This window comes from Electrona antarctica (genome assembly GCF_951216825.1).
Source record: "Electrona antarctica genome assembly, chromosome: 8".
In the NCBI taxonomy this organism is placed as follows: Eukaryota; Metazoa; Chordata; class Actinopteri; order Myctophiformes; family Myctophidae; genus Electrona; species Electrona antarctica.
This window is the reverse complement of record NC_136789.1, coordinates 37529658-37550560: the sequence shown is the minus strand read 5'-3', so window position 1 is coordinate 37550560 and position 20903 is coordinate 37529658. Positions and strand designations below refer to the sequence as shown.

The window sequence follows — 20903 nt, the reverse complement described above, 5'->3', positions numbered from 1 at the left end:
GAGGACAGACAGGGGTTTGTCTCTCAGTCTCACAGTAGGAGGACAGACAGGGGTTTGTCTCTCAGTCTCACAGTAGGAGGACAGGAACTGGAATCTGCTGAGTCTGAGCACTAGATTCTGCACGGTACTATCAGTGATTCTTCTTTCTGTGCGTCTTTCTGTGAGTCTGAGCTGTAAGAGCCATATTAATTACAGTACATTTCAAGCACAACTCAATACAAAAACTGTTAACTGTGAGTGGACGACACCATAAAGCTTGTTTACAAGAGGGTCCACCTTGTTCAATTCACCAAACCATTTAGAGATGTACAATTTCATTTAACTTTTATTTATTTCATTTCAGTTATGGTTTTACATGATTATATTCATTTTACTTGTTCCATACATATTCCATAACAGAAAAGAGAAGGAGCAGGAAGAAGATCAATCTAAATAAATATAGAGAAGGAGCAGGAAGAAGATCAATCTAAATAAATATAGAAAAGAGAAGGAGCAGGAAGAAGATCAATCTAAATAAATATAGAAAAGAGAAGGAGCAGGAAGAAGATCAATCTAAATAAATAGAGCCAAAGAACAGATCAGGAATTCATAAAAGGGGGAAAAAAGGGAAAATAAACATATATACAGTGAATGGGAAAAGGGTGTGGGGGGGTCAAGGGATCCGCATGTCTTAATGACTGTTGGTAGGGCGTTCCACATTTTGGTGGCATAGGAGCGAAAATAATGTAGTCCCTTGTTTGTGCTGAATCTGTTGTTTTAGTACTCATTTGATGACGTCTTAAGATACATAATTTGTAAATGAGTTGTAGAAAATGAAATAAATGAAAATAAATCCTATGAAATCACAAACAGTTTCGTGATAACAAATGAATGTACAGATACTACAGTCTACATCCGTCCTGTGAAAGATTAAAAGTATCATAGAATCTGTGATCTGCTTGTTGAGTCTCTTTGATCATCGATTGCTCTCCCCTGCAGAGGAAGAGGAGTCTGATGCTAATGCTAACGTTGCACAACAACACCTCTGGTCTGCGGGGTTGTTTACGTTGCGTAACCATGGTGATTATTAATGTATATCTGCACTAAGCGGTGAGTCAAAGCTGTGTTTATTATTATTGTCCATTTGGTTTATAAGAATGTTTGTTTATTGTGTTTTATTGTCGCTCCGTTAGCTCTGAACTTCTAAAATGCCAGTTGCCAAATGCAAGTTGGCCAAGCGCTTCGACAGTGATCTCCAAACCTGGGCATCCTAAAAACACAACGAAACAAGCTAAGAAACATTGTAACTACCTTGCTTGACCAAATCGGCACAAAGCAACTTTATCAGTGATAAAGCCGAGGAAAACAAAAATAATCCTCTGGAGCTCTGGAAGCTACTAAACAATCAACTAGGCTGCGGTCAGAAACTAAAAACTAGGTTTACAATTGATTGATTGATTGAAATATGTATTAACAGTTTGCAGAATTACAGTACATTTCAAGCACAAACTCAATACAAAGACTGTTAACTGTGAGTGGACAACCCAATTAAGCATTACACTTGTTTACAAGAGGGTCCACCTTGTTCAATTCATCAAAACGTTTACGTACAAATAGACATTTCTATATAGCCAAAGAAAAGAACAGGAATTCATCATAAAGGAGGTAGAAAGGGAAAAGAAACATACAGTGAGGGGAAAAAGGGGAGGGGGGGGGTTGATTCAGATTTTACGGGGGCCAGTTTCGAATTGCAGCTGTCCGTAGGTGCCCTTTGAGAGCGGTTTTGAAGGAGTCAAGGGATTCACATGTCTTAATGACTGTTGGCAGGGCGTTCCACATTTTGGTGGCATAGGAGCGAAAATAATTTATTCCCTTGTTTGTGCTGAATCTGGGTTGAACATGGTTTGTTGAACTCCCGCTGGTGTTGTGGGTGTTAGTCTTAGCTTGTTTATTTGGGCTTGCTTGGGCTTGCTTGATGGGATGGGCCGTGTTGTCAGACTGAGAGGTGATGGGATGGGCCATGTTGTCAGACTGGGAGGTGATGGGATGGGCCATGTTGTCAGACTGAGAGGTGATAGGATGGGCCGTGTTGTCAGACTGAGAGGTGATGTGATGGGCCGTGTTGTCAGACTGAGAGGTGATAGGATGGGCCGTGTTGTCAGACTGAGAGGTGATGGGATGGGCCATGTTGTCAGACTGAGAGGTGATGGGATGGGCCATGTTGTCAGACGCGCTCCGCCGCAAACAAAAGGAATTTGCTGGATCCAAACGATGCATTTTAAGGGTTTATTAAAGCAATATAAATAACTCAAAATGGTGCTCAAACGTAAAGCAAAATGACCACACCATCAACGAGCCTGTCAATTAATCATCCACTTATACACACCGAAAATAGCCGATCTACAAGCTCTCAGTCAGTGCATCTAGTTGTTTGGCTGTGCAACATGCTTCTATAGATCTACAAGCTCTCAGTGCAACATGCTTCTATAGATCTACAAGCTCTCAGTGCAACATGCTTCTATAGATCTACAAGCTCAGTGCAACATGCTTCCATAGAAGACATACGTCCACACCCACAACACCAGAGGAAGTGCAACAAACCATGTTCAACCCAGATTCGGCTCAAACAAGAGACTAAATTAATTTCGCTCCTATGCCACCAAAATGTGGAATGCCCTACCAGCAGTCATTAAGACATGCAAATCCCTTGACTCCTTCAAAACCGCTCTCAAAGGGCACCTACGGACGGCTGCAATTCGAAACTGGCCCCCGTACAATCTGAATCCCCCCCCCCCTTTCCCCTCACTGTATATGTTTCTTTTCCCTTTTTACCTCCATTATGATGAATTCCTGTTCTGTTCTTTGACTATATAGAAGTGTATATTTGTAAGTCTCTAAATGTTTTGATGAATTGAACATGGTGGACCCTCTTGTAAACAAGTGTAATGCTTTATGGTGTCCACTCAAAGTTAACAGTCTTTGTATTGAGTTGTGCTTGAAATGTACTGTAATTCTGCAAACTGTTAATAAATACTTCAATCAATCAATCAATCAATCACCCCCATTTGAAGAGATACACCAGGGACCCCCATAAGAGAAGAGTTTTATGGCTCTAGCAGTGATTCAAGGACCCCCCCAGGTTGACATGCATTCGTCTACGGATCCCCATTTAATGGCATTTCTATCTCTGGGACCCCCAATTCATATTGTAAAATCACTGTTAATTTAACTCTGAGTGTGCAAACAAAACAAACTATCATTTAGCTGGGGACCCCCTGGAACTCCCTCAAGGTCCCCTAGGGGTCCCCGGACCCCACTTTGGGAACCACTGTTCTATGGAATCCATGAGAACTTTAATCCATGGTGTGTGTGTGTGTGTGTGTGTGTGTGTGTGTGTGAAGCAGATGTCTACCAGTGACGTCCATCTATCCAGTCAGGACTCGGCAGCCCTGAGTCAGGACCTGAGCTCTGCTGCCCCCTGGAGGACTGCTGCCTGCATGACTCCCACCTACTGCACTGACACTGAGACGGACTGTGAGTAGCACACGCACACACACACACACACACACACACACACACACACACACACACACACACACACACACACACACAAGGGCTCGACATTTTTGTAGCGCTGGTGAAATGCCTAAATTGTAGATTGTAGAACCACCAACCAAAATGTAAGGAGCACCAATATCTTAGCGATGTTTAATTAATAAAAACAACATTATAACATGGTGGTGAAAGTAGCCTTAGAAATGCCTTAGAAATGCATTAGCCTTATAAATGCATGGGATTAGGTTCATTGTGCACTGAATGTGAGGGTGATGGAGTGTCTGTGTGTCCTACACCAGTTGTCCTCAAACCGGTTCATGTCAAGGACCTCACATTGACACGTATTAACCTGTTGATGTCAAGGACCTCACATTGACACGTATTAACCTGTTCATGTCAAGGACCTCACATTGACACGTATTAACCTGTTCATGTCAAGGACCTCACATTGACACGTATTAACCTGTTCATGTCAAGGACCTCACATTGACACGTATTAACCTGTTGATGTCAAGGACCACACATTGACACGTATTAACCTGTTGATGTCAAGGACCTCACATTGACACGTATTAACCTGTTCATGTCAAGGACCTCACATTGACACGTATTAACCTGTTGATGTCAAGGACCACACATTGACACGTATTAACCTGTTCATGTCAAGGACCTCACATTGACACGTATTAACCTGTTGATGTCAAGGACCTCACATTGACACGTATTAACCTGTTGATGTCAAGGACCTCACATTGACACGTATTAACCTGTTGATGTCAAGGACCTCACATTGACACGTATTAATCTGTTGATGTCAAGGACCTCACATTGACACGTATTAACCTGTTCATGTCAAGGACCTCACATTGACACGTATTAATCTGTTGATGTCAAGGACCTCACATTGACACGTATTAACCTGTTGATGTCAAGGACCTCACATTGACACGTATTAACCTGTTGATGTCAAGGACCTCACATTGACACGTATTAACCTGTTCATGTCAAGGACCTCACATTGACACGTATTAACTAGAGATGCCCCGATACCATTTTTTTCAGACCGAGTACGAGTACTCGCCGATACCGAGTACCGATACGAGTACTTTTTATTTTTGTTGAGTAACCACTTACTTTACCCCCTTTTTTCTCCTATTTAATTTCATTGTCATGCATTGTACTTCTAATGATACTTTAATGTTGAATTACCACAATAATCCAAAATGTTATTTATTTTTCTTATTAGCAATGAAACATTTTGTTCTATTCAAACACACTATTATCAGCTGGTCAGTCTGACCAGCTGCTGGGCCAGTCTGGGCAGACTGACCAGCTGCTGGGCAGACTGACCAGCTACTGGGTCAGTCTGGAGAAACGCAGGCCCTCAGGAAGTCCTCCGTGACCTCCTGTTGCATTCGTGAGCACCACTGTCACATCCAATTACGGATGTGACGTCATGAGCTGAACATGCTGAACACGCTGTGAGAACGGCGAGCTCCGATAAAACTTGACAAAACTGTGACTAAACAATGGAAATGTGAAGTCCAGTAAAGGTAGCCTCACATGATACTTTGATAACCACGGGATGATAACCACGGGATGACAACCACGGGATGCCTCCAAAGAACCACGCTAAAACACGGAAGATAACAACAAGGGCACAGACCGCACAAACAGAAAGGAGCGGTGCTGCGGGTGAACAAGAGACACAAACAGAAAGGAGCGGTGCTGCGGGTGAACAAGAGACACAAACAGAAAGGAGCGGTGCTGCGGGTGAACAAGAGACACAAACAGAAAGGAGCGGTGCTGCGGGTAAACAAGAGACACAAACGGAAAGGAGCGGTGCTGCGGGTGAACAAGAGACACAAACAGAAAGGAGCGGTGCTGCGGGTGAACAAGAGACACAAACAGAAAGGAGCGGTGCTGCGGGTGAACAAGAGACACAAACAGAAAGGAGCGGTGCTGCGGGTGAACAAGAGACACAAACAGAAAGGAGTGGTGCTGCGGGTGAACAAGGGACACAAACAGAAAGGAGCGGTGCTGCGGGTGAACAAGAGACACAAACAGAAAGGAGCGGTGCTGCGGGTGAACAAGAGACACAAACAGAAAGGAGCGGTGCTGCGGGTGAACAAGAGACAATCCACAAGGTAAAGACCCAATAAGAACCCCGACCTGCCGACATTATTCGAACAATAATCAGAGAGGAGATCGGTGCGGTGGTGGATAAACTACAACCACAGCTCAATGCTATAAGGCAGGATGTGTCGGAGTGCGCCAGCAAACTCATTAACGTTGAGGAGACGCTGTGTGATATGGACCTTCGGCTTGTATGTCTGGAGAAATCAAATGATGTACTCCGACATGAGAATGAACAATTAAAAAGGAAGGCAGAGCGGCTAGAAAGTAACAGCAGAAGATACAACGTGAGAGTGTTTGGATTAACTCCTAGTATTGAACAGGGAAATCCTACATGCTACATGGCAGAACTGTTGGAGGAAAACTGTTTAAAGAAAAACTGTCGGTGGCCCGTACTGGAGTCGAGGTGGCACACCGGGTTGGACCTGTGCTGAAGTCGGGAAGCAGACCCATGATCGTGAGGTTGCAGAACTACATGGTGAAAGCGGACATTGTAAACATTGCAAAGAAGAAAGGCGTGATGGAGGTGCGTGGAATGAAGTTACGGATTTTCCCTGACCTGACGGAAGAAATGGCAAAAAAAAGAGGAAGTTTCAAGGAAATAAGAGAGAAACTATGGAACGCCAAGGTGAAACAGGGAATAATCCACCCGGCCACGCTAATTATCACCTTCAGGGAAGAAGCAAAGAGATTCACAGATCATAGAATGGCTGAAGCGTTCTGGAAAGAGGTGATAGAACCTGGGTTGAAGAATGGACAGGACGCTAAAGCAGACACAACTGATGATCAAGAAGATAATTCCTAAGCCTACTACTATCAACAGGTTTGGATATGAAAAAGTGAACTGAATGAAGTCAATGAACTATAGTCTGGACCAATTTATGAAATGGGAATAAGTTAACTGAATGAAGTCAATGAACTAGTCTGAACTAATTTATAGTCTGAACTAATTTAATTTATGAAATGGGAATAAGTTAACTGAATTAAGTCAATGAACTAGTCTGAACTAATTTATGAAATGGGAATAAGTGAAGTTTTTAAGAAGACCTATGTCACAGACTAACTGATATATACATTATTTTCTTTCGTTTATTTTTTATTTTTGGAAACGGAAAGGGGTCACAATAGGAAATTTTAAGTTACAAATAGAGGGGAAGGCGTTTTTCTCAGCTGTTCATGTGTCATTTAATAATGACAGGGAAATTGGTAGGAGTGTGTGTGTGTGTGTGTGTGTCTGTGTTTGTATATATGTGTTTATTTGTCTTCTATGTTTATGTGATAGCTCTAAGTAACAAAATGCATACTTTTTACTTTGGGACATTGATTAAAGAAACAATTATGAATATTAATGACTCAAAGTAATTTCACATTGCCAAAAAAGGGATTGCTCACTTGAATATTTGCAGTTTAAGAAACAAAGTACAGGACATTTCACAAATTATTTTGGAACATAATTTACACATCTTGGCAATTTCAGAAACACGTCTAGGTCCAACAATAAGCAGTTATTTAGTAAAGATAGAAGGGTACAATATCTATAGGAAAGATAGGAATGAAAATGGTGGAGGAGTCGCAATTTATGTTCAAGACCATAATTTATACCAGTAAGAGTCAGGGATGGTTTAACTGTTTTGGGAGTGGAAGTAATCTGGTTACAAGTTCAACTACCTCATTTACGACCAATACTTATTGGGTGTTGTTATAGGCCACCAGATGCAACAGTAATGTACCTTGATCAAATGTGTGAGATGTTGGACAGGGTGTGTGATTTAGATAATGAGATTTATTTTCTGGGAGACATAAATATTAACTGGGATATAAAGTCCTGTGCACTCAGAGGTAAATTGCTTTCGTGTGCAGATACCTGTAATCTGACACAAGTTGTTACAAAACCAACAAGAATATGCTCCAAAGCAGATGGTTCAAAAACATCAACTTGTATTGATTTAATCTTTACAAATGTGGCTGAGCTGTGCTCGAAAGCAGTATCAATTCCTGTAGGTTGTACCGATCATAATATAGTTGCAATTGGAAGGAAGACTAAAGTTCCAAAATCAGGTCAGAAAATTATTCAAAAGAGGATGTTTAGATATTTTAATGAAAACAATTATTATGATGAGGTAAAGGAAATTGACTGGTCAACAGTCCTACAGGAAGATGATCCAAACACTGCATTGGAGGCTCTCAATAACTTGTTAATGCCAATTATTGATAAACATGCTCCTGTAAAAAAGAGAACTGTAAGAAATGTTACATCTCCATGGTTGGACCAAGAACTCGGACAATATATGGCCCAAAGAAATAATGCTAAGCCAGAAGCAATCAATTCAAATGATGTATTTCAATGGAAGATATATAGGAAATTAAGACATTTTGTAAAAAAATTGATCCAAAAAAAGGATTTATTTTAAAAACAGACTTGTGAATGCTAATTTAGACAGTAGAAAAATATGGAACACACACAATGAATTGACGGGAAGGAAAGTAAATCAAACACCCTCATATCTGGAAGCAGAAGGCACGTTTTTCACTAAGCCATTAGACATTGCTAATTACCTAGGTGATTATTTCAGCAAGAAGATTACGAAAGTATGTGGTGATATGGTAGTTACAAACAAAGATGAGCTCTCCAATGAATTAATAACTGAAATAATTATGAGAAATAAATCATGTCAATTTGGTTTTAATAATGTTAGTATTGACAGAATTGAGAAATCATTGCGAATGAGTCCAGAGAAACCTTCAGGGGTAGATAATCTTGAATTTTTTTTTATATATTTTTATTAGGTTTTTTCCATTTTAAAATACAAGACATACACGACCAAACAAAACAGGAGACAAAACAAAAAAGTAAACAGAACACGTGGAAACAAAACAAAACAGACAACAACAAAAACAAAACAGACCCTCACAAGTATCCCCCCGCCCTTACCCTCCCATGCCCCGGGGGAAACAGAATGAGTTACTAAGTTTGGGATTCATGCATTAAAGTAATTAAGATTAAATGCTAGCAATAGTGGGAGCAATGTGGAAGCAATGTAAAAATGTAAATGTAATTGAACTATTTCATTCATTTTTAAATATTTATATATATACATATATATATATACATATATACATATATATATATATACATACACACATACATACACATATATATACATACACATACACACATAGCCTACATGTATCCATACACACATATACATATATACATGCACATGATACACATTCATACATATGCGCACACGCATAACCGTGCACACATGTACATACATGCACATATACGCATGATCACAGTATACTCACAGTAGAGGGGGAATATTGGAATTAGTTCCTACTTAAATTGTGGTTAAGGAATTAATGTATGTGAGGAATGGGTCCCAGGTTCTGTAGAAGTTATTCAACGAACCCCTAACAGTGTATTTGATTTTTTCCAAATGGAGAAAGGATGACAAATCTTTTAGCCATACTGACGCCTCAGGAGGATTAGGGCTCTTCCAGTGGAGCAATATACGACGCCTGGCTATGAGGGAGGCAAAAGCAACCGCATCGGCCTGGAATCTATTAAATCTGCCTCCTACAGGGGACACGCCAAAGATAGCTATAAAAGGACATGGTAATACAGAGAATCCCAGGACCAGACTGAGTGTGTCAAAAAAGGATTTCCAAAAAGAGGCGAGCTTTGAACAGGAATAAAAAGTATGTGTGTGGTTTGCAGGGGATTGAAGGCACCTGTTGCATGAGTCGTTTGTTTCTGGAAATAGTCTACTAAGCTTAGCTTTAGTGTAATGAATCCTATGAACCACTTTCAATTGAATCAGGCACATACGAGCGCAGGCACATGAATTGTTAATCCTAGACAGCACATCAGCCCAATATTCCTCGCTCAGCTCAGTCCCAAGTTCATCCTCCCATGCGCCTCTCAACCCAAGTAGAGAGGTTGTTCTAAAGGAAACAAGAGCATTGTAAATTGATGAAATGTTAAACATAGAATCTGGTGCAGACATGATGGACTCCACTAGGGTTTTCTCAGGTAAACTGGGGAAGGGTTTAAAATGGGTGCTTGCAAAGTTACGTATTTGGAAAAATCTAAAAAAGCTATTGTTTTGATTATTCAATTTGGTGGTGAGTTCTCCGAGAGAAATAAATAACCCATCGCTGTATAGATCCCTAAAAGAGATAAGGCCCTTCTCCTTCCACTTGCTGTATGTTGAGTCCAAAGAGGAGGATGGATTACAAATGGGCATAAGGACTGATGGGGATTTTAACTCAAAATGTTGTCTAAACTGATTCCAAATTTTCAATGAAGAGAGAACTACTGGATTGTTGGTATACTGGGAATAGCGTGTTGGTAGGGGGGCAAAGAGTAATGCTGGAAGAGAGGATGTGCAGGATTTAGCCTCCATATCACACCAGATCTCGACAGAGTGGCACCATTTCTTCATCATTAAAATATTTGATGCCCAATAATAGAATATCATGTTGGGTGAGGCAAGTCCTCCATCTTGTTTGGGTCTATGAAGAGTGACTTTGGTGATTCTAGGGGACTTATTGGCCCACATAAAGGATGATAAGATTTTATCAAGTGAATTAAAAAAAGATTTGGGCAAAAAAAGAGGGAGGGTTTGAAAAAGAAAAAGGAGGCGTGGCAGTATGTTCATTTTAATTGTTTCAATGCGGCCCACCAGTGAGAGAGGAAGCTTATTCCACCTTTGAAGATCTAATTTAACCTTTTCAATTAATGTTGTGTAATTCTCCTTGTGTAACGAGCTAAGTGAGTGACATACAGTTATACCCAGGTATTTAAAGTTATTTAACGAAAGGTTGAAGGGTAGCGCGCCAGGGGGGATTGATTTGGCTATGTGGTTAACAGGGAAGCATACACTTTTAGCAATGTTCAACTTGTATCCTGAGAAGGCTCCAAAGTTGTTCAATAGATTAACAATGGTATCGGCACAATTAACTGGGTTTGGACAAATAAGAGTAGGTCGTCTGCATATAGTGCCACTTTATGCTCAATTCCTCCTCTCCTTATGCCTGAAAACAATGTAGAGCTTTTTAGAGCAATGGATAAGGGCTCTATAGCTAATGCGAACAATAGGGGTGACAAGGGGCAGCCTTGGCGTGTACCACGTGTGAGGGGAAAAGCTGGAGAGACATCAGAGTTCGATTTAACGCTGGCCAATGGAGCCGAGTAAAGAAGCTGAATCCAAGAGATAAATTTTGTACCAAAGCCAAATTTCTGCAAGATCCTGAATAAGTATTGCCACTCAACACGGTCAAACGCTTTTTCTGCGTCTAACGAGATTATTATCTCTGGTTCTTGGGAGGTAGAAGGCGACAGAACGACATTCAGGAGCCTGCGAACGCTGGACGATAGTTGGCGACCTGTGACAAAGCCTGTTTGGTCCTGAGAGATTATATTGGGGAGACATGCATCAAGCCTGCTTGCCAATATCTTGGCCAGGAGTTTGACATCGTTATTAAGCAGACTAATAGGTCTGTAGCTGCTGCATAGTCTGGGGTCTTTGTCTTTTTTTAAGATGAGTGAGATTAGAGCCTGATTTAGGGTTGGTGGTAGAACACCTTGGTCTAAGGAGTGATTGAAAACCTCTAAAAGTAGAGGAGCGAGTTGTGCAGCAAATTTTTTATAGAAACAGGCAGAGAAGCCATCGGGGCCAGGAGCTTTATTGCTCTGCATTGTGGAAATGCATGAACTAACCTCCACTAAGGACAGCGGGGTATCTAGACGTTCAGCTGTGGCTACATTTACAGTTGGTATGTCCAAATTATTTATGAAAGCTTCCATAGCTAGGACATCTGAGGGAGGCTCCGATTTATAAAGGTTAGAATAGAAAGAAGAGAATTCGGAATTAATTTTGCCAGGATCGGTGGTCAGAGTATGGGTAGAGTCATAGATTTGTGATATCAAATGTGAGGCTTGTTGGTGCTTTAGCTGGGAGGCTAGGAGGCGGCTCGATCTGTCCCCGTGTTCATAATAGGTGGCTCTAGTCTGCTGTAGTTGGCGTTCGGCTTTGCCTGTGGTTAACAGATCAAATTCCATTTGAAGTTGTAATCGTTTGGCTACCAGTGCTGGGCTCGATAAGGAAGCCTGTTGTCTATCTGTGTCTAAAATGGCTTCCAAAAGTTGTTGCTGTCTTTTTTTCCTATTTTTTATCAGATGTGCGTTAAATGAAATAATACGTCCCCGAATGAAAGCCTTAAATGTTTCCCATAGAAGGGATGGGGAGACCAGTTCACTTCTGTTTGTTTGTAGGAAAAAGTCGATTTCCTTTGAAACATACTCACAGAACTCTGTATTTGCCAGCAACTCTGAATTAAATTTCCAACCCCCCTTGTGTCTGCGTGAGGATGAAAAAAGGTTGAGATCTAAAATGTGTGGGGCATGGTCGGAAATGACTATGGCTGAGTATTCCGAAGACTGGACAGATGGTAAGAGGGCCTTGTCAATATAGAAGTAATCTATGCGTGAAAAAACCTTATGGACAGTGGAGAAATAGGAATAGTCTTTGGCCGTGGGGTGCAAGAAACGCCAGGGGTCAATGCAGCCTAAGTGGGACATCAGCTCGGACAGAGTTCTGGCCATTGCAGTTGGAGTTGGTGACTTAGAGTGTGAACGATCTGTAGACGGGTTGGTCACGCAATTGAGATCCCCACCTAGGATTAACTGATGTGTGTCAAGATTTGGAAGGCGGGACACCAATGTTGATATGAAGCCAGGGTTGTCACAGTTTGGTGCGTATACATTAGCCAGCACAACTGGTGTTTGGTGAAGAATGCCTGAGACTATGACATAACGGCTGCCAAAATCTGAGAAAACTTGATCTGGAGTAAATCTAAGACGTTTGTGAATTAAGATAGCAGTGCCTCTAGACCTACTGTTAAAGTTGGAGTGAAATATTTGTCCGACCCAGGGCTTGCGGAGCCTAATGTGGTCTTCAGTACGGAGGTGTGTCTCCTGTAGGAAGGCAATATCAGTGGAGAGGCTTTTTAAATGTGAAAGTACTTTTGAGCGTTTAATTTGCCCCCCCAGGCCTCGTACGTTCCATGTAACAATTCTAGCAGAGAACCCTGACCCCCCAGCTGACTGTCCTATAGTAGTTGACATTTATTAGTACTGTTATTATAGAGATAAACATTGCCCCCCTCCACAAGCGAGTAAAGAGAAAAAAAATAAAAATGCATGAGGAACCAAACGTGATGCAACAGTAAAAAAAGAAAGGACTGTTTCCCCCAGGGCATCCCCCCCCCCTCCCCACACAGACACACACACAACACAAACCCGTCCCCCACCCCCAGACCTAATGTCTTCGTCCCCAAATGACAAAGACTGCAGGCAAAACTCATCCCTAGTAGATGGGCGAGCATATTGAGATCGCCCCTGTGCCTCTCCTTGTCTCCGTTTCCTCAGCCCGCGACAGGTCTGTGTTATAGAATCACCTCAAGAAAAACTACATTATGATAACCATTCAAAACCCCATTAATCTGGTCATATAATTATTGTGGAAAAACCCTAATATGGTAGTAAAGCTGAATTGATCAGCGGCATGAAAAGTAGTGGTAGTAATAATAATCAATAGTAATAATAAACCCCCAAAGTAATATTTAATTATACCTGAAATTACAGTTTATTCTTAATAGTACAAAAAAATAATAATAATAATAAAAGTAACAAAAAAAAAAAAAGAAACGGGAAGAAAGGGAAAATGTATAATTATTAATGAGGATGAAATCAGTCCCTTCCTTAGGTATAGGGTAGGATTCAATAAATAAGATAGAGAAGCTAAATTAATGCATTAGGCCTATAGTCAGATGTAAAGTAAAAAATCACACCCGTGTGAACTGAGTGGTGTAAGGTTTTATATAGCATGATCAGCTGTGGTCTGACGTAATGTCTGACGTTAAAGATCTTTGGCTAGGTAGACTCGTCTTCTGATGTGATGATTTGTGACCATGAAGTTGATTCAGCTGGAGTTTTTGTCCGATGTGAGGTATTATATAAGGTAAGGTATTATATAGCCTGATCAGCTCTGATCTGACGTAATGAAATCACACCTGGATGTGATTTCACAACTGGCTTTTTTTGTGCAGAGAAAATGACCATGGTTGCTACGGTCATCCAGTTCACCCGGGTGTGATTTAATTACGTCAGAAATTATTTTGAACATAGCAACCATGCTCATTTTTTTCTGCACACAAAAGCCAGTTGTAGGAGTGGTTTACACCACTCAATAGGTGGAGCACCTTTAAATCGTTTCATAGGCCTGTTCAATAATGTAAATTATATTCAAATGAACCAATCTCATATGCTCAACATTTTTTTTTTTTTCTCTTCTTTCCTCCCCCCCTCCCCTTCCCCTCTCTTCCCCCTCTTTAATTAGCATCCCATATGCTCAGGTCATATTAAACAAACTAAACAGATCTTGTTTTACAATAGAAAATAAAATACAGATATACCCCAAAGATATTAAATAGCCAAAAGCTTTATTCTAGTAGGCCAATTGCATTCCAGCTATAGTGTCACAGACCAATATATGATTGTTCTCGTTCTACAAAAAATATATTTAAACCCCTGTAGCCACGGCATTTTCAGGCAGATGCGTGATATAGTTAAAGATAGGGAATAAGTTCAGAGGCCATAACGCAAACCACGAGAATCAGCCTATACCTACACATCAAAGAGAAAGCCTATAGTTTCCAAATAAAATAAGTAGCCTAAATAAACAATATTATGGCTATAGTCAATCCAAAAGAGTTAAAAGCAGTTTTATTTAAATTTTTAGATTAACCTATTCAACCTATTTAGAACGAAAATGAGAGAGAAAAAAAAGAATCATGATTAATTCACCGCCCGTCATTAAGCACGTAGAATACATTTCGCTGTACCAGCTGTAATCTTGCAGACCAATATACATTGCTCCGTCGTTTTTACAAAGAGAGAAAATAATAATAATGGAATGGAAATAATAATAATAATAGGCCTAATAAGCATGGTCCAAAAAGGCAGGCCTCCTTTAAACATGTATAAGCATAGCTCCAGTCTTTCCAACTTGCTGTGTGAAAAGCATTTAAAAAACAAAAAAAAAGTCTGCGGGTGGCCGCAGGGCTCAAGTCCGTTACAGCAGTGAGAAGGCATTGTTTCCAATTAAGATAATTAACTGAGCAAGCAATATTTTACTGACTTTAGTTAGGCCTATATAGGAGAGTTAAGGCAACATGTTTCCATTTTAAATTAACCATGCATTTTACATAGGCCTATAGGCTCCAGTTGGAACGAAATAAAAAAGAAAGAAAGAGGGGGGGGGGGGGGGGGGGGGGGGGTAAAGAGAAGGAAAAAAAAAAAAAAAAAAGGATTTTAACTTCAGCGGTCAGGATTAAACACTACATTACATTCCGTCGACCTCTTGCGGCAGCTCTTCGTTCTCCTCGAAATCTAAATTCTCCAGGAACCTCTGTGCCTCTGTCGGTGTTTGAAAGTAGTTGGATCTGTCCCCTTTGGAGACCCATAGACGGGCCGGGTAGAGTATTCCACATTGAAATCCTTTGTCTCGTAATTTTTTTTTTACGTCAGTAAAGCGCCTCTGCTGTTTGTGGATTTCCGTAGGCAGATCTTGGAAAAACATCACATGCACGTTTTTGTAGAGAATTGTCTTCTTTGCCTTGGCTGCGTTGTTGACACGAATCTTGTCCTTGTAGTTCAAGAACCTCATTATCAGAGCCCTCGGATGTGTAGAATTGGCTTGTTTAGTACCAATGCGGTGGGCTTTCTCAACAACTATAGGAGAGCGGAGAGGGCCCAAATCCAAGGCCTCGGGCAGCCAATTCTCTAGGAATGAGCAGGGGTCCGCAGCCTCTGCCCCCTCGGGTAAATTAATTAATCTCAAATTATTTTTCCTGCTACGGCCCTCTAATTCCACCACTTTTGAAGAGAGTGATAAGACTTTTATCTCCAACTCGGCGAATGAAGCCTGCATGGCTGTGATGTTATCCTCTGCACCAGAAATGCGGCCTTCAGCTTGGGTGACGCGCTCGGCGCATTCTTTCACTTCGATCTGGACATTATTCACCGCAGACAGGATACTTTCAAACTTAGAAGAGAATTCCGTTTTCATCTCATTTATAGCTCTGAGAATGTCTCCCGAGCTCACGTTGTCGCTCATGTTTGATAGTTCACTGCTGAATATATCCTCGTCACCGCCGGCAGCCTTTGCACTTGAACTTGGACTTGGTGAAGTAAACAAAGCGCCGGGCTCATCAAACAGCTCACTGTTCACAGGCAAGAGCGCACTTCCACTTCTAAGATCGAATTTCTTCATTGGTTGCTTTTTCGGCGGCATTGTAAGTACCTGAGACTATTGTAGAGTTGCAGCGTCCTTTCTTAGCATTTTGAACTTGAAAGGTGTCGTTATTTCATGGTTTATTTCAGACTTGACGCGGAGCTGAGCAAACGTGCGACTGATCAGCACCGTTCCATACCGGAACTAAAGACCACCGATAATCTTGAAATTAAGTTATTGAAACCTGTGGCTGATTTGATTGCTATGCCTATATCGTACATAATGAATTTGAGTTTAAATAAAGGCATATGTCCTGAGGAATGGAAAATAGCCAAGATTATTCCATTACCAAAGAACAGTAAAGAACCTTTCTCAGGTAAAAATAGCAGACCAATAAGTCTATTACCAGCCTTGAGTAAAATTATGGAAAGAATAGTGTATGAACAAATTCAAGAATACTTCTGTAAAAATGATCTATATACAGTATACCAGCATGCATATAGGAAGGGGCACTCCACAACCACAGCATTAACTCAGATGGCAGATGATTGGATGACTGAAATAGCTGATAAAACATTAGTCGGTGCGGTATTGTTAGATTTAAGTGCAGCATTTGATGTTCTAGATCACACGCTTTTACTGAATAAATTGAGATGTTATGGATTCGAAGCACTTGCTATGGCGTGGATTGAAAGTTATCTTATTGACAGGAAATATACTGTATACTTCAATGGAAGTTATTCTGGGTTGAAGCGAGTGAGTTGTGGTGTGCCTCAGGGAAGTTCTTTGGGTCCACTTTTATTTTCTATTTTTGTGAATGATCTGCCTTTAATTTTAAAACATGCCACCGTTGCGATGTACGCGGACGACTCTACAATATATACATCCTCTAACACATCCAGTTAACTTACAAGAGTTTTAAATTATGAATTAAAACAAATAGAGAAATGGATGAGAATAAATAAACTGGTTCTGAATAAAGAAAAGACAAAATGTAAAGTATTGGGTTCAAATCACTCATTAAAAGATGTACCAACTTTACACTTAACCATAGGAGATAAAAAATATTGAACAAGTAACTGAAGTAAAACTCTTAGGTATTATTGTAGATAATACAATGTCCTGGAATAATCAGATAGATGAAATGGTGAAAAAAATGGGCAGAGGTATGGGTGCTATAGAGCACCGAAGTCCTGACGTCACTGCCCTCTACTATCAGTAGAGGGCGCCAGTCCCATGGTTCGTGTATTTTTTTATAAGCATTGTACTCTCCATAGGGGGATTTTAGATTGCCTCATATAAGAACTGTGTTTGAAAAATAAACCGATCACCCCGGCCTTTTCACTCATATGGATATGAAGCATCGACTGAAGGTGGAAATGTACAAATATACCCAAAGAGTAACAAAATAAGCGTTAGAAACGAGCCAAACAACCCAGAGACTACATTTCCGGGTAGGCTGCTTCTGCCCGCAGCCCGTCGCACAACAGAAACTGAACGTTAATTACGTTTATTTTAATTTTATTGATATATAATGTATCGTGGTTAGTACGAGTCGAGTCACCACCAGCTGAGCTTACGTCAATGAGGAATCTCAGGAACGCAATATGTTGACAGCTGGGCGTGACATATATGCTCAGCGACATTGCATTCATATGTAGTTTCAAGGCTTTTGCGGTCACATTAATTCCATTTTCTCTAGAAACTGGCTGTATCAAATATGAATGGACATCATTAACGACGCACAGCCACTCCCCTGACAGAAACGCCGGGGTGGTCGGTTTATTTTTCAAACACAGTTCTTATATGAAGCGACATAAAATCGCCCTATGGAGATTTCAATACAAATAAAAAACCTATAAACCTGTGTGTTGGTGCCCTCTACTGAAAGTGACGTCAGACTTCGGTGCTCTATTAAACATTGTAGGAAATACCTGCCTAAATATTTAACCAAACAATTAGTACAAGCATTAGTGTTATCACATTTAGATTATTGTGCAGTAATTTGGTCCAATACGAAAGAAAGTAACTTGAACAGATTACAGGTGGCCCAAAACAAAGCAGCTCGTATAGTGCTTCAATGCCCATATCGAACAAGAGTAAGTACAATGAACAATGATCTAGTGTGGTTAAGTGTAAAAAGTAGGTTGGATTATTTATTACTGTGTTTTGTGAAAAACATCATCACAACTAAAACCCCAGCAATACTTTATAATAATTTATCATTGTTCTCAGATACACATCATTATTTTACTAGGCAGTCATCAGAGGATCGTTTTATGCTGCCTTCATGTAGAACTAATGTTAAACAAAGAACAGTCCATTACAGAGCAATGGTGGCATGGAACTCTTTACCTATGTTTTTTGTTTATGAGGATAACTATGAGTTTTAAGAAGAAGCTGAAGTTGTTTTTGTTCACTCAGGAGATGTGAAGGAGATGCATGTGAGCTGTGATATAAAGTATATATTATATATATATATACATATTATATATTGTGTGTTATATATTATAATATGTATATTATATTATATATTATGGTATATATCCCATTATAATGTATATTTACTTTATTATCAATGTTGAAGATTTAATTGTACTGTGGAGCTAGCTATCAATGTAGTAGACGGATCATGAGTTGTTTTGTGTTGTATTGTTGTGTTGGATGAATGTTGTATGTAGATGTATGTAATAATATAAAATAAATAATGTAATGATATGTTTTAAGACTCCAGGAAGAATAGCTGCTGTGTCTCACAGCAAGCTAATGGGGATCTAATAAATAAATCAAATCAAATGTTATTGGATACAACTCCGTCCCCCTCCCCCACAAACCAGGATTTAAAATATTTGTCCCTCATCCATCTATCTGACTGATGTATCTCCAGAGGACGGCCCCCACATATGAAGAAGTTCAACAGGTCAGAACTGTCGACCACAGTGACTACTGGCCAATCACAGCACGTCCTTACCAGGTCTTGCAATAACTAGCATTACTAACAAGTTGTTCTCAGCTGATGTTGCCTCCTCTCTCTCCTCCTCCTCCTCCTAGGTCTCTCACTCCTTCCAGTGTCTGCAGAGGAGGAGATGAGTCCCAGTCTGGTCCAGGTGAAACTAGAACCTCCACAGATTAAAGAGGAACAGCAGGAGGAGTTACTTCAAAGACCAGAGGATGGTACTGAAAACAGAGAGACAGAGCCTCTAGCCGGAACCTCAACTGAACACATGAAAACACAAGCTTACATAGAGTACTGGGTACAATCACAACCAACTGGTGACGACCAGCTCCTCTCTTCACACTGTTCTGACTCTGACATCACGGAGGACAGTGATGACTGGCCTTCCCACTGTTCTGAATCTGATGCTGAAGACAGTGATGAGCGGGAGACCAGTGAACAACAGTCAGATTTAAACACACTGAAATCACACAAGAGACAACATGTGGAAGGACAAAAAATTACTTTGAGAAACGGGCAAGAAAATAAATCAAAATCGTTAAAACAAAAGCCGTCCATGAGGAGCCAAACAAGAAAGAAAAGCTTATGTTGTACAGAGTGTGGAAAGGTCTATTGTTCCAATGCTGTTCTGAAAAAACACATGAGGATTCATACAGGTGAAAAGCCCTTTTCTTGCACAGTGTGTAGCAAATGCTTTAACCGTTCTGGAACTCTGAAAAGACACATGAGGATTCATACAGGTGAAAAGCCCTTTTCTTGCACAGTATGTAGCAAATGCTTTATCACTCGTAGTCATATGAAAACACACATGTTGAATCATACAGGTGAAAAGCCCTTTTCTTGCACAGTATGTAGCAAATGCTTTATCTCTCGTAGTCAAATGAAAACACACATGTTGAATCATACAGGTGAAAAGCCCTTTTCTTGCACAGTATGTAGAAAGTCCTTTATCACTCGTAGTCAAATGAAAACACACATGTTGAATCATACTGGTGAAAAGCCCTTTTCTTGCACAGTATGTAGCAAATGCTTTAAGCATTCTGGAACTCTGAAAACACACATGACGATTCATACAGGTGAAAAGCCCTTTGCTTGCACAGTATGTAGCAAATGCTTTAAATATGATGGAGCTCTGACAAGACACATGAGCAATGACCATACAGGTGAAAAGCCCTTTTCTTGCACAGTGTGTAGCAAACGCTTTAGCACTAGTGGAGTAATGAAGAAGCACATGGGGATTCATACTGGTGAGAAGCCCTTTGCTTGTACAGTATGCAGTCAAAGCTTTAACCAAGCTTGCAATCTAAAAAAACACATCAGGATTCATACTGGTGAAAAGCCCTTTTCTTGTACGGTTTGTAGTCAAAGCTTTAATCAACCTGGAACTCTGAAAACACACATGATGATTCATACAGGTGAAAAGCCCTTTGCTTGTACAGTATGCAGTCACAGCTTTAACAAATCTCACAATCTACAAAAACACATGAGGATTCATACTGGTGAAAAGCCCTTTTCTTGCACATTTTGTAGTCGATGCTTTAACCGAGATGACACTCTGAAAGAACACATCAGGATCCATACAGGTGAAAAGCCCTAATTTTACACTTGGTTGCATGCAGAAAATTGCCAACGTGGTGTGAGCTTGTATTTTCTATTTTCAGCAAGCGTAAAATCAGCCATTACGACGGCATCAAGACCCCCCAACCCTACATTTCAGTCGACTAAATCAACTGTAAATGTAGTCGACTAAAACTAGACTAACACTAAGACATTCCAGGTGACTAAAATATGACTAAAAGTAAAATGAAAGACAACGGTGCTCCAGAACCTGGTGTAGTGTCTGTAACAGGACACTAGGGACAGTCTTGGTCTCAGATGTGACACAAATGTTTGGGGCACACAATTGGCAGGCGGTGTGATTAATTACCCAGCACCTATCGCAAGGCACCTGCCAATTGTGTGACCCAAACATTTGT

At 40.5% G+C, this 20903-nt stretch overlaps 1 long non-coding RNA gene across 1 annotated transcript; it reads left to right on the top strand.

Annotated features, from left to right (window-relative positions):
• Positions 1–995: 995 nt before the first annotated feature.
• LOC306927777 lies at positions 996–20688 on the top strand. The gene is made up of 3 exons (XR_013790581.1): positions 996–1089; positions 3384–3513; positions 19023–20688. It is a non-coding gene; the product is annotated as an uncharacterized lncRNA (long non-coding RNA).
• The last annotated feature ends 215 nt before the right edge of the window (positions 20689–20903 follow it).